This window comes from Mytilus galloprovincialis, chromosome 8 (genome assembly GCF_965363235.1).
Source record: "Mytilus galloprovincialis chromosome 8, xbMytGall1.hap1.1, whole genome shotgun sequence".
Classification (NCBI taxonomy): Eukaryota; Metazoa; Mollusca; class Bivalvia; order Mytilida; family Mytilidae; genus Mytilus; species Mytilus galloprovincialis.
In genome coordinates this window covers 73540087-73566075 of record NC_134845.1, presented here as the reverse complement: position 1 = coordinate 73566075, position 25989 = coordinate 73540087, and the positions used below count along the sequence as shown (strand labels likewise).

The 25989-nt window shown below is 32.1% G+C and overlaps 1 long non-coding RNA gene and 1 pseudogene across 2 annotated transcripts; both read right to left on the bottom strand.

The window, feature by feature from the left end:
* Nucleotides 1-8969: 8969 nt before the first annotated feature.
* LOC143042534 (uncharacterized) lies at nt 8970-14489 on the bottom strand. Of its 2 annotated transcripts, none has more exons than XR_012968032.1 (3): nt 14234-14489; nt 10886-10973; nt 8970-9768 (listed from the first exon to the last, which is right to left on the bottom strand). It is a non-coding gene; the product is annotated as an uncharacterized LOC143042534 (long non-coding RNA). The 2 variants fall into 2 exon arrangements; XR_012968033.1 differs by having other exon boundaries at nt 14348-14447.
* A 6383-nt stretch (nt 14490-20872) lies between these two features.
* Nucleotides 20873-25989, bottom strand: part of LOC143042533 (SWI/SNF-related matrix-associated actin-dependent regulator of chromatin subfamily A member 5-like) — a 50743-nt pseudogene continuing 45626 nt past the window's right edge.

Below are 25989 nucleotides of genomic sequence, written 5' to 3'. Positions count from 1 at the left end.
TTTAATTTTAATAAGATTGGAAAGCTTAATTTGAGAATTAAAATCGGAGAGGACGAAAAAAAGGGAGGGGGCGGGTTCTTCCACAGGGAATATTTTTATCTTAGGAACTCTACATTAGAAAGTTTTTTTAAATTATTTATTTAAAAAAAAAGAAAGGGAAAAACAATTGTAAGGCAAATTGTGAAGGTTCTTTCTTCCTTTCTCCCGTGGGGCTATCTCGCCTATATCTGGTTTACCGTCAAACCGAGCGCATGCATGTCTTTTGGTTGTTTCTGTCACTAGGTGGCTGTATCATTGACGTTGATCCCATATTTTCATATTGAAGCACAATGCACACGTAAATATTGTTTTAGAACATGAATTTAAAGTTTAATGTCATGCATACTAAAGTAAAGAAAAGCAAAAAAGCGACTCAAAGAACTAAATAGAAAAAGACGAAATGATCTGATTTTCTGTACCTCAATTTTTTTTAACTGAAACAAAAAAAAAATGTCTTCACTGGGAACTCTCGAGCTGAAACCTACACTCTTCAGGTTAGCAGGGACAATACTCTGTCTTTAATTTTGTCATTTTTGCGCATTGGATCGTTAAAGATTCTGTCAGTGGTTCAAAGTATTGCTTATCAAAGACATGTCTACTAAGTTAACGAATGCTGCATTCGAATAGGGACAGCTCTATTCATTCTCAAAAATTTTGCAATCTTTTGACATAGAAAACACCCTTTTGTATTTAAAATAGATATTCTACATTATGTGGTGTCGACTTTAAGTTAGTAATGGAACTTGAATAACTTTGAAAAGTTTAATGTTTTTTATAAAACTTAAACAAAAGGTTGCCACATATGTAATATGATGGACACACCAACCTTTAATGACAGTACCCTTTTATGTTCCCTTATCCTTGGAAATCTTAAAAATCTTAAATATCTTCTTATTAATTATTGGTTTCCCCTTAAATATCTGACATTAATTTTAAATAGTTCTGCTTTAAAATTCATCTAGTAATCTTTCTATTATTTAAAATTATTAAAGGTTAAGCTTTTTCATGTCCAGCGGCACATAAATATTACAGTGTTATCCGGATTCATCGTTATACGATGCGGGAAAAATTGCTATTGTCAAGTTCAATTTCAAATAGATAGATTCGTGTTTGAACAAAACTATGATCTGATGTACACTGATTGGTGTATTCATTGTTGGTCTTTAATGCCACTTTTATCATTATTTGCTATTTCATGGCGCCCAGCTGTTTTTGAGTGTAGAAAGCTGAGACGCCCGGAGAGAACCACTGACTCTCGGCAGGGAAACTGTCAATCCTAGTCACTTAAGATTGGAGTCGAACCAAGCTACCACGTGTAGGGTTCAAACTCTGAAATAAGCAGTGAAGTAGTAATTTTTACTAACGAAAGAAACTTGTTTCTCACTTTATCCAGTTTTCGTCACGTGATGCAGGAATATTGTATCTTGGAGTTAGGCTATTTCTTTCTTTTCGGGCGGGGACTCCAAGCAGACAACATGCATGTTTTATAACGCAACTGTATATTTTCTTATTAAATGAAGAAAGTTGCCGGTCCAGTACAAGGATAGATCGGTTAGAAAGCAAGGTTTTAATTTTAATAAGATTGGAAAGCTTAATTTGAGAATTAAAATCGGAGAGGACGAAAAAAAGGGGGGGCGGGTTCTTCCACAGGGAATATTTTTATCTTAGGAACTCTACATTAGAAAGTTTTTTTAAATTATTTATTTAAAAAAAAGAAAGGGAAAAACAATTGTAAGGCAAATTGTGAAGGTTCTTTCTTCCTTTCTCCCGTGGGGCTATCTCGCGTATATCTGGTTTACCGTCAAACCGAGCGCATGCATGTCTTTTGGTTGTTTCTGTCACTAGGTGGCTGTATCATTGACGTTGATCCCATATTTTCATATTGAAGCACAATGCACACGTAAATATTGTTTTAGAACATGAATTTAAAGTTTAATGTCATGCATACTAAAGTAAAGAAAAGCAAAAAAGCGACTCAAAGAACTAAATAGAAAAAGACGAAATGATCTGATTTTCTGTACCTCAATTTTTTTTAACTGAAACAAAAAAAAATGTCTTCACTGGGAACTCTCGAGCTGAAACCTACACTCTTCAGGTTAGCAGGGACAATACTCTGTCTTTAATTTTGTCATTTTTGCGCATTGGATCGTTAAAGATTCTGTCAGTGGTTCAAAGTATTGCTTATCAAAGACATGTCTACTAAGTTAACGAATGCTGCATTCGAATAGGGACAGCTCTATTCATTCTCAAAAATTTTGCAATCTTTTGACATAGAAAACACCCTTTTGTATTTAAAATAGATATTCTACATTATGTGGTGTCGACTTTAAGTTAGTAATGGAACTTGAATAACTTTGAAAAGTTTAATGTTTTTTATAAAACTTAAACAAAAGGTTGCCACATATGTAATATGATGGACACACCAACCTTTAATGACAGTACCCTTTTATGTTCCCTATCCTTGGAAATCTTAAAAATCTTAAATATCTTCTTATTAATTATTGGTTTCCCCTTAAATATCTGACATTAATTTTAAATAGTTCTGCTTTAAAATTCATCTAGTAATCTTTCTATTATTTAAAATTATTAAAGGTTAAGCTTTTTCATGTCCAGCGGCACATAAATATTACAGTGTTATCCGGATTCATCGTTATACGATGCGGGAAAAATTGCTATTGTCAAGTTCAATTTCAAATAGATAGATTCGTGTTTGAACAAAACTATGATCTGATGTACACTGATTGGTGTATTCATTGTTGGTCTTTAATGCCACTTTTATCATTATTTGCTATTTCATGGCGCCCAGCTGTTTTTGAGTGTAGAAAGCTGAGACGCCCGGAGAGAACCACTGACTCTCGGCAGGGAAACTGTCAATCCTAGTCACTTAAGATTGGAGTCGAACCAAGCTACCAGGTGTAGGGTTCAAACTCTGAAATAAGCAGTGAAGTAGTAATTTTTACTAACGAAAGAAACTTGTTTCTCACTTTATCCAGTTTTCGTCACGTGATGCAGGAATATTGTATCTTGGAGTTAGGCTATTTCTTTCTTTTCGGGCGGGGACTCCAAGCAGACAACATGCATGTTTTATAACGCAACTGTATATTTTCTTATTAAATGAAGAAAGTTGCCGGTCCAGTACAAGGATAGATCGGTTAGAAAGCAAGGTTTTAATTTTAATAAGATTGGAAAGCTTAATTTGAGAATTAAAATCGGAGAGGACGAAAAAAAGGGGGGGGGCGGGTTCTTCCACAGGGAATATTTTTATCTTAGGAACTCTACATTAGAAAGTTTTTTTAAATTATTTATTTAAAAAAAAGAAAGGGAAAAACAATTGTAAGGCAAATTGTGAAGGTTCTTTCTTCCTTTCTCCCATGGGGCTATCTCGCGTATATCTGGTTTACCGTCAAACCGAGCGCATGCATGTCTTTTGGTTGTTTCTGTCACTAGGTGGCTGTATCATTGACGTTGATCCCATATTTTCATATTGAAGCACAATGCACACGTAAATATTGTTTTAGAACATGAATTTAAAGTTTAATGTCATGCATACTAAAGTAAAGAAAAGCAAAAAAGCGACTCAAAGAACTAAATAGAAAAAGACGAAATGATCTGATTTTCTGTACCTCAATTTTTTTTAACTGAAACCAAAAAAAAATGTCTTCACTGGGAACTCTCGAGCTGAAACCTACACTCTTCAGGTTAGCAGGGACAATACTCTGTCTTTAATTTTGTCATTTTTGCGCATTGGATCGTTAAAGATTCTGTCAGTGGTTCAAAGTATTGCTTATCAAAGACATGTCTACTAAGTTAACGAATGCTGCATTCGAATAGGGACAGCTCTATTCATTCTCAAAAATTTTGCAATCTTTTGACATAGAAAACACCCTTTTGTATTTAAAATAGATATTCTACATTATGTGGTGTCGACTTTAAGTTAGTAATGGAACTTGAATAACTTTGAAAAATTTAATGTTTTTTATAAAACTTAAACAAAAGGTTGCCACATATGTAATATGATGGACACACCAACCTTTAATGACAGTACCCTTTTATGTTCCCTTATCCTTGGAAATCTTAAAAATCTTAAATATCTTCTTATTAATTATTGGTTTCCCCTTAAATATCTGACATTAATTTTAAATAGTTCTGCTTTAAAATTCATCTAGAAATCTTTCTATTATTTAAAATTATTAAAGGTTAAGCTTTTTCATGTCCAGCGGCACATAAATATTACAGTGTTATCCGGATTCATCGTTATACGATGCGGGAAAAATTGCTATTGTCAAGTTCAATTTCAAATAGATAGATTCGTGTTTGAACAAAACTATGATCTGATGTACACTGATTGGTGTATTCATTGTTGGTCTTTAATGCCACTTTTATCATTATTTGCTATTTCATGGCGCCCAGCTGTTTTTGAGTGTAGAAAGCTGAGACGCCCGGAGAGAACCACTGACTCTCGGCAGGGAAACTGTCAATCCTAGTCACTTAAGATTGGAGTCGAACCAAGCTACCAGGTGTAGGGTTCAAACTCTGAAATAAGCAGTGAAGTAGTAATTTTTACTAACGAAAGAAACTTGTTTCTCACTTTATCCAGTTTTCGTCACGTGATGCAGGAATATTGTATCTTGGAGTTAGGCTATTTCTTTCTTTTCGGGCGGGGACTCCAAGCAGACAACATGCATGTTTTATAACGCAACTGTATATTTTCTTATTAAATGAAGAAAGTTGCCGGTCCAGTACAAGGATAGATCGGTTAGAAAGCAAGGTTTTAATTTTAATAAGATTGGAAAGCTTAATTTGAGAATTAAAATCGGAGAGGACGAAAAAAAAGGGGGGGGCGGGTTCTTCCACAGGGAATATTTTTATCTTAGGAACTCTACATTAGAAAGTTTTTTTAAATTATTTATTTAAAAAAAAGAAAGGGAAAAACAATTGTAAGGCAAATTGTGAAGGTTCTTTCTTCCTTTCTCCCGTGGGGCTATCTCGCGTATATCTGGTTTACCGTCAAACCGAGCGCATGCATGTCTTTTGGTTGTTTCTGTCACTAGGTGGCTGTATCATTGACGTTGATCCCATATTTTCATATTGAAGCACAATGCACACGTAAATATTGTTTTAGAACATGAATTTAAAGTTTAATGTCATGCATACTAAAGTAAAGAAAAGCAAAAAAGCGACTCAAAGAACTAAATAGAAAAAGACGAAATGATCTGATTTTCTGTACCTCAATTTTTTTTAACTGAAACAAAAAAAAATGTCTTCACTGGGAACTCTCGAGCTGAAAGCTACACTCTTCAGGTTAGCAGGGACAATACTCTGTCTTTAATTTTGTCATTTTTGCCCATTGGATCGTTAAAGATTCTGTCAGTGGTTCAAAGTATTGCTTATCAAAGACATGTCTACTAAGTTAACGAATGCTGCATTCGAATAGGGACAGCTCTATTCATTCTCAAAAATTTTGCAATCTTTTGACATAGAAAACACCCTTTTGTATTTAAAATAGATATTCTACATTATGTGGTGTCGACTTTAAGTTAGTAATGGAACTTGAATAACTTTGAAAAGTTTAATGTTTTTTATAAAACTTAAACAAAAGGTTGCCACATATGTAATATGATGGACACACCAACCTTTAATGACAGTACCCTTTTATGTTCCCTATCCTTGGAAATCTTAAAAATCTTAAATATCTTCTTATTAATTATTGGTTTCCCCTTAAATATCTGACATTAATTTTAAATAGTTCTGCTTTAAAATTCATCTAGTAATCTTTCTATTATTTAAAATTATTAAAGGTTAAGCTTTTTCATGTCCAGCGGCACATAAATATTACAGTGTTATCCGGATTCATCGTTATACGATGCGGGAAAAATTGCTATTGTCAAGTTCAATTTCAAATAGATAGATTCGTGTTTGAACAAAACTATGATCTGATGTACACTGATTGGTGTATTCATTGTTGGTCTTTAATGCCACTTTTATCATTATTTGCTATTTCATGGCGCCCAGCTGTTTTTGAGTGTAGAAAGCTGAGACGCCCGGAGAGAACCACTGACTCTCGGCAGGGAAACTGTCAATCCTAGTCACTTAAGATTGGAGTCGAACCAAGCTACCACGTGTAGGGTTCAAACTCTGAAATAAGCAGTGAAGTAGCAATTTTTACTAACGAAAGAAACTTGTTTCTCACTTTATCCAGTTTTCGTCACGTGATGCAGGAATATTGTATCTTGGAGTTAGGCTATTTCTTTCTTTTCGGGCGGGGACTCCAAGCAGACAACATGCATGTTTTATAACGCAACTGTATATTTTCTTATTAAATGAAGAAAGTTGCCGGTCCAGTACAAGGATAGATCGGTTAGAAAGCAAGGTTTTAATTTTAATAAGATTGGAAAGCTTAATTTGAGAATTAAAATCGGAGAGGACGAAAAAAAGGGGGGGGCGGGTTCTTCCACAGGGAATATTTTTATCTTAGGAACTCTACATTAGAAAGTTTTTTTAAATTATTTATTTAAAAAAAAAGAAAGGGAAAAACAATTGTAAGGCAAATTGTGAAGGTTCTTTCTTCCTTTCTCCTGTGGGGCTATCTCGCATATATCTGGTTTACCGTCAAACCGAGCGCATGCATGTCTTTTTGTTGTTTCTGTCACTAGGTGGCTGTATCATTGACGTTTATCCCATATTTTCATATTGAAGCACAATGCACACGTAAATATTGTTTTAGAGCATGAATTTAAAGTTTCATGTCATGCATACTAAAGTAAAGAAAAGCAAAAAAGTGACTCAAAGAACTAAATAGAAAAAGACGAAATGATCTGATTTTCTGTACCTCAAATTTTTTTAACTGAAACAAAAAAAAATGTCTTCACTGGGAACTCTCTAGCTGAAACCTACACTCTTCAGGTTAGCCGGGACAATACTCTGTCTTTAATTTTGTCATTTTTTGCGCATTGGATCGTTAAAGACCCTGTCAGTGGTTCAAAGTATTGCTTATCAAAGATATGTCTACTAAGTTAACGAATGCTGCATTCGAATATGGACAGCTCTATTCATTCTCAAAAATTTTGCAATCTTTTGACATAGAAAACACCCTTTTGTATTTAAAATAGATATTCTACATTATGTGGTGTCGACTTTAAAGTTAGTAATGGAACTTGAATAACTTTGAAAAGTTTAATTTTTGTTATAAAACTTAAACAAAAGGTTGCCACATATGTAATATGATGGACACACCAACCTTTAATGACAGTACCCTTTTATGTTCCCTTATCCTTGGAAATCTTAAAAATCTTAAATATCTTCTTATTAATTATTGGTTTCCCCTTAAATATCTGACATTAATTTTAAATAGTTCTGCTTTAAAATTCATCTAGTAATCTTTCTATTATTTAAAATTATTAAAGGTTAAGCTTTTTCATGTCCAGCGGCACATATTACAGTGTTATCCGGATTCATCGTTATACGATGCGGGAAAAATTGCTATTGTCAAGTTCAATTTCAAATAGATAGATTCGTGTTTGAACAAAACTATGATCTGATGTACACTGATTGGTGTATTCATTGTTGGTCTTTAATGCCACTTTTATCATTATTTGCTATTTCATGGTGCCCAGCTGTTTTTGAGTGTAGAAAGCTGAGACGCCCGGAGAGAACCACTGACTTTCGGCAGGGAAACTGTCAATCCTAGTCACTTAAGATTGGAGTCGAACCAAGCTACCACGTGTAGGGTTCGAACTCTGAAAAAAGCAGTGAAGTAGTAATTTTTACTAACGAAAGAAACTTGTTTCTCATTTTATCCAGTTTTCGTTTGATATATAGTTTTGTTTTCTATTATTCAAATTGAAGAAACCAAGACGTTTTAAAAACAATTTGAAGAAAACAAGGTAGCCGAGTGCATAGTTCTTTCAAACATATCATTTTATCGCTAGAAGGCTGTGTCGCAGTAACAGATAGAAAACTCAGTGTAAGAATTTATAGAACCGACAAGGGGCAGTGGCAAATATTTCATGTATATTATTAACACAGAGAAGATTACCCCGGCACCCTTTGCCAAAAAAAAATCATTTTCATCCATGTGCCTTTGGACTTTATGTTTTGAATTGTAGTTTCACTTTCCATATTCGGTATTCATTCTAATGTAAGCTCCACGTGGCAAAAATCACGTGATGCAGGAATATTGTATCTTGGAGTTAAACAGTCTCCGGGACAAGTTTGCAATTCCTCCGAGTGCAAAAGTTGTCACCTTAATTTTTGGAGTTAAGTCAAAATGAAGTTGATAACTTGATTGGTATTGGTTACCTGATATTCATGATATTTGTCCTAAAATTTTTTGGCTCTAGCACCACTGTTGAAAAAGTTATGCCCCTTTTTTCATTAATTTCCTCAGAGGAAAAGTAGTTTTCCTCAAGGGAAATCAAATTTCCCTAAAGGAAAAAGATTTTTCCTCAAGGGAAATTGTTTTTTCCTCAAGGGAAAAAGATTTCCCTTAGGGAATTTGCTGCATAAATATTTCCTTTGAGGAAATTCTTTTTCCTTTGAGGAAATTTGCGGCTTCAAATTTTCCTTTGAGGAAATTCTATTTCCTTTGAGGAAATTCTATTTCCTTTGAGGAAATTTGCGGCTTCAAACTTTCCTTTGAGGAAATACTTTTTCCTGTGAGGAAATTTGTAGCTTCAAATTTTCCTTGCAGGAAATACTTTTTCCTGTGAGGAAATTTTTGACAAACACTTTTCCTTGAGGGAAAATTCAAGACAACAAATTTCCTCTAAGGAAATAATTGTTCTTCAAATTTCCTCTAAGGAAATTTCTGAACACCAAATTTCCCTTAAGGAAATGTTTTCCCTTATTTTTACTAGTTAAACATTTCTTCACTATACCATGTATACAAACAGTATGAATATAATTTTACAAGACTGAATAATTGATACAAATGATATTTAAAACTTTAATAAATGTTTGACTCAACATTTTAATGACATTGAAAATTAATACAGCCTGTTTGTTTAGGTCTAGGTATGACTGGTATTGTTCTTACTTTTTATATAACTTTAACTTTGATTTATAAAAAAAATTTGTAGCAAAGGTTTTGTTTTCTTTGTAATTGTTTCAATCCAATACATAAATAAGCAATCAATTTGAATGTCATACCATTTGTGGTGTTCTAAAAAATGTGTTTATATTTGCAGATTAAATAATAATAATTAAAAACACTTTAAAGTCTTTTCCTGTTATTTTAAATTAAAATTTTCTTCTGTTTCAGCTTGTGTACAGTTATTCAATCCACTACGTAGGAATTCAGTGAATACATTATTCCATTCACTAAACATTTTCCTTCAATTCTAAGAGAAAACATTTTTGCAAATTGTTCTTCAATGATCTTCTTCCATATACTTGATATGAGGGAGCGATGTAAATGAGTGGATAAAACTGGTGTTCCTTTTTTCAACAACAAAATAGTATTTTTTCTGCATTTCTCCTTTCTTTCGACTAATATATATATAATATGTTGTTGCTTTTATACAATAGTGTTTTTGTGTATCTATGATAGAACTCCATTTTGTTTATGGCCATTATCATCTGATTATGATGAAATTTCCTATTTTTTTTTTGCAGGAAAGCACACAATCCAGTTCAAATTAATCCATTTGCGCACTATTTAGATAAATTTCAACTTTAAGTTTCCTCTTCAGTAATGACCTATTGATCATGAAAACCAAGATGTCTGATCACCTATAAATACACAAAATAAACAAATAAAATGTTATAAATGGAGAGAGAAACAGCAATAAAAGTTTATTTTGTCATGTTTATTAACATTTTAAATATATTTCCTTTCCTACTTGTGAATGCTTTTGTCTATAGTTCTTATTATTAGTTGATTTTGTGCATTTATCAATCTAGCTTGCTTTCAAAGTTTCAAGTTGAGGCAGTTTGTTCTTTATATAATATATATGTTGAGCTGTTAAACCACTGTCTAAAGTTAGGGTAGGGTTGAGTGTTCATAAACCTGTTTTTTATTACATGCATTAGTTTTTATGGATTTTTAACTTAAGCTGTCAGTTACTGTGAGTACTTAACTTTGTGTCTTTTCAATTAAGGGAAATGTATAAATTTCTTGCTTACTGTAAACCAACTAATTTTCGCGGGCGATTTATTTTCAAAAGCAATTTATTTTCGCATTTAGAAATATAATGTGCATATAAATTGTCGGGACTGTTTTTCATATATATCTTTCCTTATTCATTTATTAAAACACATTAAGTAAACTTGAAAATCACAAAAAAATAAATAGCTGTGATGTAGACTAGAACGTATAAAACACAAAATAAAGTATTCGTGAAAAATTAGTTGGTTTATAGTAGTCCAGTCTGTGTTTGCAGGAAATTTACATCATTGGTTTTCTGGTCATGCTGGTGGAGAGTTGTCTTATTGGCAATCATGCCACATCTTATTTTCATATAACCTTGCCGTATTCCTATTGTGCCTGTCCAAAGTTCAGAGCCTGTAGTTTTTGTCAGTTTAGTCTGACACTAAAATTTAGTGGTTGTTGTTGTTTCATACTGGTCATATTTATTTTTTGTAATTTATTTTGTTATAAACTAGGCAATTAGTTTTACTGTTCGGATTGTTTCAATTTTTCATCTGAGGGTCTTTTATAGCTGCCTACTTTGACTAAAGGGTACGGATTTTCTCATTATTGAAGGTTATCACAGGCCTACAATTGCTTTCTCAAAGCCATGATCAATAGTTTTCATATTTAATAAACCATATCTTTTTAATTTTTATAGTAATCATGATAATCATCTTTCAAGTTCAATAACTTTTTTAAAAATAAAAGTGGCCTTACCATTTAGGTTTACTTGGCTTCTGCAAATTTTAAATTGCCTATCATTTCTGCTGTTTATAATTTCTCTGTATCTTCTATAGTTCTTGTCCTATACATAAAAAAGTAAAAGTTATTATTGAATGACACCTTGCATCAATATTGGTTTTGCTGTTTAATGTACATGATGTATATTAATGTCTGTTTAATAAAAATCTGTACCATGAGTGCTTGATCAGCTTGTTGCCCTTTTAGTTGGTCTTTATGCTTTAAATGAATTTTAATGATCAACTAGAAAAACTATGAGCACTGCGCAAATAAGACCCCCCCCCGTTCCAAAAAAAGGACATGCACACACAGTGGTATTCATTGACATAAAACATGAAGATAATTTGGCTCCATTTAGAGATATCTCAAGTGACTATAAGTTTAAGGCTGTGATTTTTTAACAAATACATTTCTAAAACCTTCCAAAGTTTGAAAACGGACAGATTTTAAATAACTTTGTAACAACTAAAGTTCCTTAACTCTGCATCTTATACAAAGATATACATGATAAATAGTGGATGATACTCCAGCTTGCATATTCTTCAAAGTTTTAAAAAGGAACATAACTGAAGAACGGTAAAAGTTTTACTATCAAAATTTGAAATTGATCTGATTTTGTGGTAAAAAGTATTGTTTTAAAGTTTAATAAAATTTGATTGAGGTAAACTTAGGTTAGAGGCTGGAAACGAAAAATTTATCATTTTTTTCATTTTTAAAGAACATAACTCTAGAATAGTAAAAGAGACACTACCAAAATTCAAACTTAATCTGTATTTTGTGGTGATAAGCATTGAGTATAAGTTTCTTAACATTTGGTTGAGACAAACTAAAGTTTAAAGAACGGGAAACAAAAAGATCAGCATTGATTCCCCATTTGTAAAGGGGCATAACTCTAGTACAGTAACACTGACATCACCATAATTCAAACTTGATCTTGAGTATTGTGATAACAAGCTTTTGTAAAATTTTAATTAAATTTGGTTGAGGCAAACTAAAGTACTGTAAGAGACCAAAAAACAACTTTGGGACAGACAGACAGACAATCAAGTGTTAAACTTAATGCCCCCTCCACTACGGGTCATGAAAATGAAAAGGGAGTTTATGTCAAGATATAAAAACAATTCACCACAGTTTCATAAAAATTGGTGAAAGCATTCTTGAGACTATCCAAATCCCAATAGATGAATAGTACAATGACATAAATCAGAATTTTTTAAAATTGAAAGGAAAATTATCATGATTATGTTATACAAAAATAATTCACCAAGTTTCAAGAAAATTGCTCAAAGCATTATTAATAGTATACTGTAAAAATCCCCCCCTTTTATGAATAAAATCCCTAACTTTAAATTGCATACCGGGTAATTCAAAATCTTTAAAAATAACAAAGGAACTTAATTATATCAATAGATAATTCACCAAAGTATTATGAAAATTTTATGGATAATGTATTCTAATTCCAAGACTATCTAAGACATGGTTTGTTTGAATTTAAAAAGTTGGAATAAAGTACCTACTAGAATTCAGGAGAATTAGAGCAAATCAGGCTATCTTCTAGATTATCAGACAATTGACTAGAAAAGGAATTTTCTTTTTCTTATTTAGCTATTTAATTGTTATCTCTGTCCTTAATATCTACTGAACTAAGCAAATTTTTTCACATTTTTTTTTCTCTTTTCTCTCTTGTTATCTAACAATAACAAAAAAAACAAAGAGAAACTGACAATGCCAAGGCAAAACATAAGATGCAGAAAAGAAAAACAAAACACTAAGCAACACCAACATCACCAAAAAACTAGTGTTGCATTCATGTACTCAGTCAGTCAGTGAGAGTTGGCAGATCCTGACCCACTATATTTATGCTTAAAAACCTAAAAATCATAGAGTACTAAATATATTTTGTAAATACTTGATTAAAATGTTGTCATAAATAGCATAGACACCTCTTAGTTTTGAGAACCACGTGTTATTGTGCGAGTATAATCATGATAATCATGATTGACTTTTAAAAGCCTATATATTGAAATTTTCTGAAAATATTGCATGCATTTATTAATATGACCAATTTTAAGAAATGCAAAAAGATGTGAGATGATTTATATAATTGTAATTTCAGGAATTTACAGTAAAGGCTTTTAACCCCACTGCATTTTGCACTTTTCCCCAAGTCAGGAGCCAGAAGTTATGGCCTTTGTCACCTTTGTATGATTTTTATTCTAGTTTCTTTTTTTTTATATTGAGGAGTTTAGTATGACGTCCATTATCACTCAACTAGTATACATTTTTGTTTAATGGCAAGCTAAAGCATGCCTCACAACAGGCACAGATCCAGGAGGGTTTGAGGGTTGGAACCCCTTTTTTTTTTTTGGACGATCAAATTAATGCATTTGAATGGGGACATGTGGTTGGACCCCCCCCCCCCCATTTGTCCTGGGTAAGGAACCCCTCCTTTAAATGGCTGAATCCACCCCAGCCTCAGGTTGTGGGATTTTCTCGTTGCATTGAAGACCCATTGGTGACCTTTGGCTGTTACATGTATCTGCTCTTTTGTCAGGTTGTTATCTCTTTGACACATTCCCCATTTCCATTTTCAATTTTATTTTCAGTTCTATAATAAATGTTAGACTTCTTGTTGATTTGGTTTCACATTTCAGCTTCGTCGGAGGAAAGCGTCCCAGAAAATAGCCTTGCAAGACGTCATAATTATTTGGACTAGGTTTTCAACACCATCAACATTGTAAAGATTGTCGCACTGTGGAAGAAACAAGTTTTGCGCGTTAAGGGGGTTCGCGGGTCTAAATTATTTATATAGGATTTCTCTATATTTTTCTATAAATGAACTTTATCTTATAGTTAATAGAAAAATAAAATAAAAAAATGGGGTTACCGTTCATTTGCGCTCACAGTCTGCCTTCGAAAGAAGCATACATCTTTGTAAAAGTGTTTTTTTTTTCTGTTGAACTAATAGGAGAAATAAAAGTAATATCGAAATAAAAAAAGAAATTTATTACAGAAATCGCTCAAATTTTACAATAATTTAGTTTAAGTACAGCATATATTTAAATTATATTAAAAAATATAGGTCACCGATGAGTTTGAAGAGATATTTCAATTTTAAAGCCAAAAAATGGCATTTTTCCACCAAAGGGAGATAATTTGGAACTTTTTCAATGATGTTTACATTTTAAAAGTCATCTGGGGCCAACACGAATTAATTGTTTTGAATGTTTTTTGTACCATATGATAAAGTAACAACTACAAAAGGTAATAAATAAAATTTGTAATGAAAAACAAAAGTTTAATTTTTTTCTGAAATTTTTATACCCTCGAGCCTCCTTAACAAAAATATAATTGTCTGTGCTTCTTCTTCTTCTTTCGTTAATCAGCAACGGAAAGATACCATCACGCTGATGCTGACAGGTTAGTATGTGTGCATACCAATATTTAAATTTGTTAAGCCTTGTTTTTGAATATTTTGTCCATTTCTTGGTAAAATACTGTCAGACCTGGAGTGCTGTTGTTTTACAAAAACGATCAAGTAATGTAGGGGAAAGAAACTAACTTAAAAGAGGGTTACACTAAAGACCTGAAAGTGGACCTGAAAAGACCTGAAAATACACGACTAAAATTATTCAAATTGCAATAACTTTTTTATTATTGGATGGAATTTCTTCAAATTGGAATTTTATTCATTGTAAATATTTATATTTCATTAAAATTTTAAAAAAAATAAATAAAAAACAATTTTTTGCTGCCAAAAGTTGGACCTGAACGGAGAAATGAAAAGACCTGAAGGGACCTGAAAATCTATGTCGGACTAATTCTAACTACAATAACTTTTTTAATATTCAATGGATATCTTTCAACTTTTGATTTTGTGACACAAAAAGTTCAATATAATGATAATATGAAAAAAAATATGTGAAAAATATTGTTGAGGTGTCAAAACTCGGACCTGAACGGAAAATTCAAAATCTGAATGAGCCTAAAATTCCACATTATTTTAAAACGAAAATAATAAACATAGACGAAAAATATGATTGATAACTTTTCATGTTCGATGTCATTTGGTCTCTTGTAGAGATCTGTCTCATTGGTATCACACCACATCTCTCTAATTTTTATTGACAGAAGATACTAATATGATAAAGATTGAAGATACCAAAGAATAATCAAAACTCGGATATCAAAACTTATAAGTCAAAGAGATACATGTATACCATAGAAATAAATAATTGAGAAAAGGTTTGGTGTCTTTAAACTACAATAACCCCGTCACAATTTTTGTGGTGTCCCAAGTCTGGAACCTGCACTTTGTGACAAACGTCGGACCTGTTGAATGAAAAATGAAGTCCTGAATGAAACTGGATATATATAATTAATTCAACATAGCTTATAAAACATTTGCATTTTCATTCAAGAAGAGTCAAAAGCAACTTGTGATAAAAATATAATGCCTCAGAATCTGGAGCTGGTACCACACCAATCAGTGTCATAGTCATTTGCTCTAGGCTTCGACAATCCCGCGTCAAACCCCCTAATAGGTACATAAATAGTTTACTATGCAGTCAGTAGCCAAATACATATGTATATATATATACTTTTAGACGACCTTAGTCTGACTCATTTCACAGAAAACTCGAAAATACTCATTATTAATGAACATTTTAGATCACTTAACACTTAGATTTTATAACTTTAAAATTTACGAACATATAGAATTAAGATCATTTAATCGAAAGATGATTATTTGTCTATGAGCACTTGTATAAACCCGGTACTGCATTTTTTTTTGGCACGCGTCGAGAAACAGTTAAAAGTGCCGCCGATCTGTAGAGCTTTGAAGAGCTTATTTTCTCGTATGATCTATGTCTGTTACTGTGAATGTATTATGCTCTATTATATATTTATCACAAAAAGATAGTGTTATTTTATTTTCTTTTAATATGAAGCCCCACCCCTCCTCAGCTTATCTGATTAAGTTACGATCATGCACTCTGTATAAAGAAAGTAAGAAAGTCACAATTCTTATATCAGGTATTTTAAATTCTGGTCGATAGTTGTCTCATTACGAATCATTTAATTATTTACATCTCCTTATTGTTTTTAACAAGAAAGCTTTATTTATATGCGGTATAGTGATCGAGATAGTGATGAATGTGTAAACATGCAGCATGGTTGTAAATAATTGTTAAATACAGCACAAAAGATACAAAATATATATATAAAAAAAAACCAAAAAAAACACTATCAAATGACTAGTAGTCTATAAAAAAAATCAACTATAGCATACCAAAATATATAATTTGTAAAGACTTGCATGCAATTAGGCCTATAGCTCTATATTCCTATAGATCTCATAACCGTACGATTAAAAGGCAGATTATGTGTGTGTAAATTTATCAGAAAATAACATAGAGACACGTCCTAATCAGGTGATTTCAAAATACCAATTTACAAATTCAGATCTTCTGCCTGTCGTATATTGCTTACTTTGATTCATTGTATATTGCCAAACTCCAACATTTAACAAATTACATCGTAAATATACATGTTTGGTGCGGATGGAAGAAATTCAATATTTATCCTTCAAGAGACAAGAGAATGTTGGAGATATTCATTCCCTATTGTAAAATACTGTTTAATGTCGGGTGCGCCTAAACAGTGGTAAAAACAATTAATGTACATGTATGTTCAGGAAGAAAACAAATTAACAAAATTAACAATAAATACGATAGGTAGGTCTTGTAATTGAGACCGCCCGTTATACGGTCGTAACACAGAATACAACAAGGCCTAAATGGTAAGACCACTTCTATATACTGCACATGTAAATTCAGAAATTATTGCTTGCATTTATTATTATGATTTTTCACGAATGGACAACTTATTGTGATTACAAACAAAAATCTGCATAAAGATCTATATATATATATATATATATATGTGTTTTTGTTATCAAAATATGAGTTATTTTTGCGATACTCACCCAGTCACATTATTCGCATTACTAAAAACCTCTCGATTATTTCTGAATTACAGTAATAAAAGTAATTGCCTTTGAATGATGACTCATATAAAAATAAGAAGATGTGGTATGGTAAATGAGTGACCAAATATCCACCAGAGTTCAATGAAGTGGATGCAAGAAATTAAAGGCCAATGATGAGCTGGCCTTCAATAATGAGATAACACTTCCAAATATAGGTCAGCCAATAAAGATCCCAACATGAAAAGATTTAAACAATCCAATTTAGTTCATCATGTTCAAAGTCAATAACAATCAACCTTACCATAATATATAGGACAGTGGTTCAAATAACACAACATATGAACATTCTATAACAACTATTGCAAGCGGCTCAACTTTAAATTGATCATATTTTATACCAAAACTACCCATACTATTAAATAACAGCAACATACAGTATGTTGATTTAAATAACTGTAAATTAGATCAAACTAGCTCTTGACAATAACAGAAAAACAGAGGGGGGATAATTTATAGATCATTACAGTGGTTTGTGAGATAATAGACAAACACTTGAAAAGTTTAGTCATAACAACAACCACTATAAGACGTCATTAAGCACTACTGTTTACAGCTTCTGCTCTATTAGTTCATACCTACCAACTGTCACAGCTGTTTGCAGGGGAAATGGAAATAAGTCCACAAATTCAAACTAAACTATCAATTTTACCATGCCTATATGACTGGAAAAGTATGAAGAAGAAAAAAACCACACTTAAAATATATTTGAAGGCTCTTAAGGTTTAGTTTGACTATGAGGGCCATCTTGCACAGAAATTTTGAAATGTTAGTTTTTCGCAGTAATTCCAATTGTTTTGGTCATTTTGGAATTTCTGTTGATTATTAATTTTGGCTGATTATTTTTACTGTTCAGTTTTTTTTTTTATTACATTTTTTAAGATAATAGGCATTAACTTGATAATATGCAAAAAATTGTCATTTATGGGCAATAACTTCTATAAAGTAATCTGATAATTTTGTTGGAAAAGAAAGAAAATAGCTCTTTTAAAACATGCTTTGTATTTTTCACCCTTTTAGTTTATCCCGATATAAGATATAAAAGGCAGGAACAAAAACTACATACTTTATACTAGATACCCTAAGGATCATTCAGTAAGATTGGTTGAAATTTGGTTTCATTTTTTTTTTTACATAAATAAGGCCGTTAGTTTTCTCGTTTGAATTGTTTTACATTGTCTTATCGGGGCCTTTTATAGCTGACTATGCGGTATGGGCTCTGCTCATTGTTGAAGGCTGTAGTGACCTATAGTTGCTAATGTCTGTGTCATTTTGGTCTTTTGTGGATAGTTGTTTCATTGGCAATCATACCAATCTTCTTTTTTTTTATATTTAGTATTATTTCAAAAGATTTTTTGTAAGTTTCTGATGATGAATACCAAGTGATACCAGTATGTCATATGGCCTTTCGAGCTAGGAAACAATACATGAACAACTAAGGAATGAATAATCACACAATATTAAGTAAATATAAACTAGAAGCTCTTTAGAGCCTGCGTCGCTCACCTTGGTCTATGTGCATTTCAAAGGACACTCTCCAACATTGCAGAAGAGAATAGACTTCATGACAAAAATCTACATTTTGTTGATCTTGTAAGATATCTTTAAGTCTGTTAAGTTTCTCTCTATCTCATTTAGTTTTTGCTCAAAACAGAAAAAAAGGTAAAACCAATCCTCATTTAAGGGCAATCACTGTTCTATGAAGAGTGACAGTCTACTAACTACTAGTATATCAGCAAAATTTAACTTTTTCAGAGGAGAAGATTTTTGTAAAAGATTACAAAAGATTATTAAACTAGAGGCTCTTAAGAGCCTGTGTAGCTCACCTTGGTCTATGTGCATATTAAACAAAGACACAGATGGATTCATGACAAAATTGTGTTTTTGTGATGGTGATGTGTTTGTAGATCTTACTTAACTGAACATTCTTGCTTCTTTTAATTATCTCAATTTATAATGAACTTGGCCCATTTAATAGTAAAAGAGGAAAATATTTTGTTAAAATTTACAAAAATATTAAAAATTGACTATAAAGGGCAATAACTTTTTGGTCATGTTGACTTATTTGTGGATCTTACTTTGCTGAACATTATTGCTGTTTACAGTTTATCTATATCTATAATAATATTCAAGATATTAACCAAAAACAGCAAAATGTCCTTAAAATTACCAATTCAGGGGCAGCAACCCAACAACAGGTTGTCTGATTCATCTGAAAATTACAGGGCAGATAGATCTTGACCTGATAAACAATATTACCCCATGTCAGATTTGCTCTAAATGCTTTGGTTTTTGAGTTATAAGCCAAAAACTGCATTTGACCCCTATGTTCTATTTTTAGCAATGGCGACCATGTTTGTTGATAAATCATAACTTCGGATACAATTTACAAACTAGATACCCTAAGGAACATTCAATTAAAGTTTGGAAGTATTTGGCCCAGTAGTTTCAGAGGAGAAGATTTTTGTAAAAGATTACTAAGATTTACGAAAAATGGTTAAAAATTGACTATAAAGGGCAATAACTCCTAAAGGGGTCAACTGACCATTTCCGTCATGTTGACTTATTTGTAAATCTTACTTTGCTGAACATTATTCCTGTTTACAGTTTATCTCTATCTATAATAATATTCAAGATAATAACCAAAAACAGCAAAATTTCCTTAAAATTACCAATTCAGGGGCAGCAACCCAACAACGGGTTGTCTGATTCATCTGAAAATTTCAGGGCAGATAGATATTGACCTGATAAACAATATTACCCACGTCAGATTTGCTCTAAATGCTTTGGTTTTTGAGTTATAAGCCAAAAACTGCATTTGACCCCTATGTTCTATTTTTAGCAATGGCGACCATGTTTGTTGATAGATCAAAACTTCGGATACAATTTATAAATTAGATACCCTAAGGAACATTCATTTAAAGTTTGAAAGTATTTAGCCCAGTAGTTTCAGAGGAGAAGATTCTTGAAATAGTTTACGACGACAGACGACGGACGACGACGGACGCCAAGTGATGGCATAAGCTCACTTGTCCCTTCGGGACAGGTGAGCTAAAAATGACTTTAAAGGACAATAACTATTTAAGGGGTCAATTGACCATTTTAGTCATCTTTGACTTATTTGTAGATCTTAATTTGCTGAACATTATTGCTATTTACAGTTTAACTCTATCTATAATAATATTACAGATAATAACCAAAAACTGCAAAATTCCTTAAAATTACCAATTCAGGGTCAGCAACCAAACAACGGGTTGTCTGATTTGTATGAAAATTTCAGGGCAGATAGACCTTGACCTGATAAACAATTTTACCAATGTCAGATAAGCTCTAAATGCTTTGGTTTCAGATATATCAGCCAAAATCTGCATTTTACCCATATGTTCTATTTTTAGCCATGGCCGCCACCTTGGTTGGTTGGCCGGGTCATCAAACGCATTTTTCAAACTAGATACCTCAATGATGATTGTGGCCAAATTTAAATTTGGCCCAGTAGTTTCAGCGAAGAAAATATTTGTAAAAGTTAACGACGACAATGATGATGGACGCCGGACGCCAAGTGATGAGAAAAGCTTACTTGGCCCTGTGGCCACATGAGCTAAAAAGACATTTCTAATTACAGGGTCAATTACAGGAATTGGCAAATAGACTATTGGAATGATGTTTTAAACTACAGATACAGAAGGCAAATTTTGTCATACGGGACCACACCCCTAGCTCAAGGTACACAACAGAATTCATTAGTGAGAAATTTTCCCGAAAGTGAAAAGGAATTGGGAGTTGTAGATACAAGCTCTGTATTTTTTTTTTTTCATTTACTTTTTATGAAGTCTATTTCTGTGTATATATAGTAAGTTATCATAGTTGCATACTGTACATATATTATTCATTTTTATGACTGTTGGAAAAAAAAGTAAAATCAGAAATTTTTTATTCAATATTTAATACCTCAACATAAAACAAAAGTAACACATCTATAAATTCTTTGATAAAAATTCCTTTCATTTTCATCCTATTACAAAATCAATGATTCAACTCAAAAACTCAAACTTTAACATACAAAAATAATAATAATAATAAAAGAAAGAAATATGATTTTCCTGCTGAAATCTTCTTTATTTGGCTTTAAACCAAAGTGATAAAACTACAAAACAATAAAGACTAGCAGAATTATATAAAAACAAGAATGTGTCCATAGTACACGGATGCCCCACTCGCACTATCATTTTCTATGTTCAGTGGACCGTGAAATTGGGGTCAAAATTATAATTTGGAATTATAATTAGAAAGATCATATTATAGGGAACATGTGTACTAAGTTTCAAGTTGATGTAACTTTAACTTCATCAAAAACTACCTTGACCAAAAACTTAAACCTGAACTTCGCACTATCATTTTCTATGTTCAGTGGACCATGAAATTGGGGTCAAAACTATAATTTGGCATTAAAATTAGAAAGATCATATCATGGGGAACATGTGTACTAAGTTTCAAGTTGATTGGACTTCAACTTCTTCAAAAACTACCTTGACCAAAAACTTTAACCTGAAGTGAACGGACGGACGGACGCACAGACGAACGGAGGCACAGACCAGAAAACATAATGCCCCTCTACTATCGTAGGTGGGGCATAAAAACATGTGCACACTGCCGTTAAATAGTAACAACATATATCACTAACATTACAGTTTACTCTCAACTGCCATCACACAAAAATAAAGAGGTTGGTTCATGCCAATATTACAAAATTAGAAAGACAGTTCAAATCCAGGCTCTTTCCCTATTGCCAACTTGCTCTCAATTTTTCAAAAAGAGTAAAAACAACCATGTGCAAAGTGTGTGCCAAATTGACTTTCACTTATGATTATATGTCATCAGATTGTCAGGCATATTTTATAACTGTTTCCCTTCAGTCTGGGGTATAAAAATTCAAGCAGGAATTTTCGTAACAAATTCACTGAAAAGTTTTATTAAGGTATAACTACTGGAATTTGAGGATCAACTCAATTTGAAAATAGGACATAAAAATGTATTGGTCTCAATAACAGATGTCTTCAAGGGGAATAACAATTCTTACATTGACACGTCCTTTCCCTGGAAGTGATACTGTATTATTTATTTTGTATTATACGAAACACAAGCAATTTTCTTGATATTTTCAAAATAGTGAATTCTTCATTGATCACAAGGGACACCAAAGGAACCCAACTGGAAATATGGAATCTTAAAACAAGTTGTTCTAAAATTTATTCTTTTCTTTTTGTTTAAAAGACCTTGGTAAGTCTATTTGGCTAGATACAAGATCTTCCAGCAAAGGCCCTTATTGTTGGAAAAAAAGCAAAAAATTTATACAAGCATTTCTATATAATCCAGTCATAAAACATGTACCGGTAATGCATATTTACTACAATACCATAGTCTGCATCTTTTAACAGTACATAGTCAATATTAATTCTATAACTAAAATATTTTGGACACTATTCTGTGTACTTTTTAATGATAATATTTGATAAATTAATGTCATTTAACAGGCTTATTATCTTGCCTCAATGACTATTTGTTTATGGAAAAGTTTTAATATTAGCATACTCCTCTCAGAACTCTTTATTCCTGCCAAGTACAAAGGAATCTTAATTGGTGTTAGAAGATATGACAATGTCTGCTAGTGACTGAGATGTGTGTATTGTCGATTTTTTAAATGCCTTCTCCTGGCTAAGTAGCTTTTCCTGAAAGAATGAAGGGAAATTTTCTGATAAATTCCTTGAACTTGTCTCAACTGTATTTTCTTGGTTTGCAAACTTCACCTTTTTGATGACTTTTTGTTCTCCATAGATACCAGATTGATATTTCAAAGACAGATCATCCTTTTTTGTATTCTGCAATGTACCAAATGATTGGGTTTGATTCAGCTGTACATTTTTCTTGATTATATTTATTCTCTTTACATCAACTGATATCCTGTCTGTACATGACTTTTTATAGGATGACTCCATCAAGGAAGACCCTGCTTTTCTTTTTTGAGTACTTAATGCCCGACTTGTTGGAATAATTTGGTTGTCATCATTTCTCTCAGAAATGTTTTCAGAATTAACAGCTTCCTTTGAAGACAAAACTTTATTACTAGGTAAAAAGTTAGCATTTTGTTTTGGCAGATCATATGATCCTGTCTTAACTTCATCAGATTGTTTTAGCAGCACATATGATCCTGTCTTAACTTCATCAGATTTTCCAATTATGCATCTTTCTTGTTTCTTTTTTCCTTCATTATTTGAAGCATCTCCACTATTTGATATAAAGGAAAGGTAACTCTGGATGAAATTTCCTCGACCCTCATTACCTCCCCTTTGAATGCCTAGGTGTTGATTTTCCTTGTTTCCACTATCTACATTCTTAGGTTTGCTCATGATCTTGCCATCATTGGTCAAATAAGATGCATCACAAGTTAGTGCATTCATCTAAATATGAAAGTAAACAAATGAAATCAATACAATAACATGAAAATTGTAGTGCATATATTTTATTTTCTAATTTAAAAAAAAAATGTTTTTTTCCCACTAGAATTCTTTTTTTAATTCATTTCTATCTTAACATGAATTAAGATAGTGCTTTCATATCTTTGGCTATTTTTGTTGTTTAATTATGCAAAAAAAAAAATCTTTATTTTAATTGAAACAAAATAAAATAACCCTGCCCTATCACTGTAGCATTGCAGAAACACAATGGGTCCACAACAACAGTTTTGAAATTTCATGGATTATGTGTGGATGATTTTTTTTTTTTTGTGTTTAAGTTCAATGACCTCGAAAATTCATCATTTAATTAGTGGAATTCAACATCATTACAACCCAGCTAAATAAATTCTTATATCTTAAAACTAAGTGAAATAAATATGCTAAATATTGTTAATTGAAAAAAAAATGACTTTCCAGGCTGTTTGGTTGTTTTCTAAAGCCTCTATAATACAATGTTGCTCAATTTGCTCTGATAAAATTTCAATTATAGTTTCCAATCTTTTACTGTTGTCCATGTATTCGTTTATCCACCTAATCTTTGACTTACACTGCTTACATCTTTCTTTGGTTGTTTTTCAGACCAATGACTTAAACTGTTCTCTGATGGAAGACTACTCTGGTATTGGCAGTCAGATTGAGATTTGGAATTATTTACCTCTGATGAATGTTTCGGTGTCCACTTAGTTTCTTTGTGTTTTGCTTTGCTTTTGGTTTTTTACAGATCTTCCTTTCTTAAATGAACCTGATGCTCCCCAGTTTGTGCATTGTATTAACGTTCCATTTCTCAATCCAGCATTAAGGGCCAATTTCAACTTGTTATTTTCAGATTTTCCATTAACAGCTATCTTATAATTTGCTATAATGTATTTCAGAATAGCCTGTCTTGAACATCCACCTCTGATCTTTAAACTGTTTATAGCATCTTGTATCATCTCTCTGAAAGGTGGGTGATCATATTGATCATGTTTCAGCTTCTTTACCTGAAATTAAAAAAATAATTTTAATCTTTCCGTACTGAACTGTTTTTAGTTATTCTACTAAAGGTGGTACCAAACACCTTCACTAAAATCAATTTGGCTCGTTTAATTTCCATAAAGTTTTGAAAAAATATTTACTTTGATCGTTTGATAAAAATATAAAAATTTCAAAAACCTTGAACCACACACTTTATTGTACAATTGCATTGAACATATAGCAGTTTGACTAACTCAACTTTTGATCATTAAGAAGCTTAATATTTACTTAACAATAGAATGTCATTAAAACTTCCAGCTGATTTTTACAGAGTTATCTCCCTGTAGTGTTATGTACCACCTTAAACTTGATTTTTTGGTATGCTAAAACCATCCAGCCTGCAGATATCATTTTGAAACCACATTTTACATTTAAAAACTTAGGCTTTTTAACAATTGTCAATCTTACTGAAAAACTTTTTTTACACAGAATGTCATTGTTTCAATTTAATAATTGTCAAAGTCTCTAATAACTAGAGGCTCTCACCTGTATCTACTGTGATTTGGGAAATCATGTATAATAATTGAGACCAAGTTTTGTATAAAGTTTGGCCCAGCAGTTAAATAAAAGCAGGTCATTCACCCCAGCGTAGTCTGATTATAGTTACTGAAGACCCCTTTTCATTATTTAAATTAGTGTTGTGACCATTTAAAATTGTTTTTAAACAATTTTCCCATAGACTTCTATAAAGTAAACCCCTATGTTCTTTTTTAAGCCATGGTGGCCATGTTGGTTGGATGGCAGGGTCATTATATACATTGCATTATTTGCATCTATAAAAACCTTGCAATAATTTCTGAATTTGATTATCTCCCCTCAGACAACCTGTAGGACTTGGATTATATTCCCTTATGCCTATTTGTAGATAGTGACCTTCTTAGACTACTACATGAAAAGAAGATGTATAGTCAAACCTGTTTAAAGAGACCACTTAAAGTCATATGAAACGAATGACCGATGAAAAATAATGTTAATCCAATTCTTGAACCAATGCATACATATATCATAAACTTCTGTGCACGCTTTTATCATTTTTTTTCGCATAAATTTCGTATAATCATCATTTTTTTCTCTCTCTGTCGGTTATTAAAGTTTGTGTTTTGAAGCCAAAGTTTAACGATTGTCAACCTTTGGAAACAATCAACAAAGAGCATAGATATTGAGCATGTGTTTATAACATGTACAATCAGATAATGGTTTATTTCAGTGACAGATCCATGCATATTGCGATTACCGGATTTTTACGAGACAGGTCACGCTAAGGTCACTTTGTATACAAAAAATATGTCGTAGAATTGCCTCCTGGAAGCAAGCAATTAAAAAAAAGTAAACTTCTTCTGAATGTGGACAAATTTAAGAAATTTTTTTCAGAAAAAAGTATTTGTACACAAGTTTAATAATGAAAACTATCCATTTTGTTATAAAAAACATATGCTTCATTTTTTTTAATTTGAGGTTTCATTTGACTCTAAGGGAGATCAAACAAGTGGTCTCTTAAGACAGGT